Source organism: Arachis stenosperma, chromosome 6, assembly GCF_014773155.1.
Source record: "Arachis stenosperma cultivar V10309 chromosome 6, arast.V10309.gnm1.PFL2, whole genome shotgun sequence".
Classification (NCBI taxonomy): Eukaryota; Viridiplantae; Streptophyta; class Magnoliopsida; order Fabales; family Fabaceae; genus Arachis; species Arachis stenosperma.
This window is the reverse complement of record NC_080382.1, coordinates 31,434,968-31,435,802: the sequence shown is the minus strand read 5'-3', so window position 1 is coordinate 31,435,802 and position 835 is coordinate 31,434,968. Positions and strand designations below refer to the sequence as shown.

Below are 835 nucleotides of genomic sequence, written 5' to 3'. Positions count from 1 at the left end.
ATCAGTTTTTAGCTGAGTTCTTGCAAATCTGTGACACTGTCAAGACCAATGGGGTTGACCCTGAGGTCTACAGACTTATGCTATTCCCTTTTGCTGTAAGAGACAGAGCTAGGATATGGTTGGACTCACAACCTAAAGAAAGCCTGAACTCTTGGGAAAAGCTAGTCAATGCCTTATTGGCAAAGTTCTTTCCACCTCAAAAATTGAGTAAGCTTAGAGTGGAAGTCCAAACCTTCAGACAGAAGGAAGGTGAATCCCTCTATGAAGCTTGGGAAAGATACAAACAATTGATCAGAAAATGTCCTTCTGACATGCTTTCTGAATGGAGCATCATAGGTATCTTCTATGATGGTCTGTCTGAACTGTCTAAGATGTCATTGGATAGCTCTGCTGGAGGATCTCTTCATCTGAAGAAGACGCCTGCAGAAGCTCAAGAACTCATTAAAATGGTTGCAAATAACCAATTCATGTACACTTCTGAAAGGAATCCTGTGAACAATGGGACGAATCAGAAGAAAGGAGTTCTTGAGATTGATACTCTGAATGCCATATTGGCTCAGAACAAAATATTGACTCAGCAAGTCAATATGATTTTTCAAAGTCTGTCTGGAATGCAAGCTGCACCAGGCAGTACTAAGGACGCTTCATCTGAAGAAGAAGCTTATGATCCTGAGAACCCTTCAATGGAAGAGGTGAATTACATGGGAGAACCCTATGGAAACACCTATAATCCTTCATGGAGAAATCATCCAAATCTCTCATGGAAGGATCAACAGAGACCTCAACAAGGTTTCAACAACAATAATGGTGGAAGAAACAGGTTTAGCAATGGCAA

At 41.1% G+C, this 835-nt stretch overlaps 1 non-coding gene across 1 annotated transcript; it reads right to left on the bottom strand.

The window, feature by feature from the left end:
* Positions 1 to 209: 209 nt before the first annotated feature.
* On the bottom strand, positions 210 to 317 carry LOC130937472 (small nucleolar RNA R71). The gene has a single exon (XR_009068691.1). It is a non-coding gene; the product is annotated as a small nucleolar RNA R71 (small nucleolar RNA).
* Positions 318 to 835: the final 518 nt, after the last annotated feature.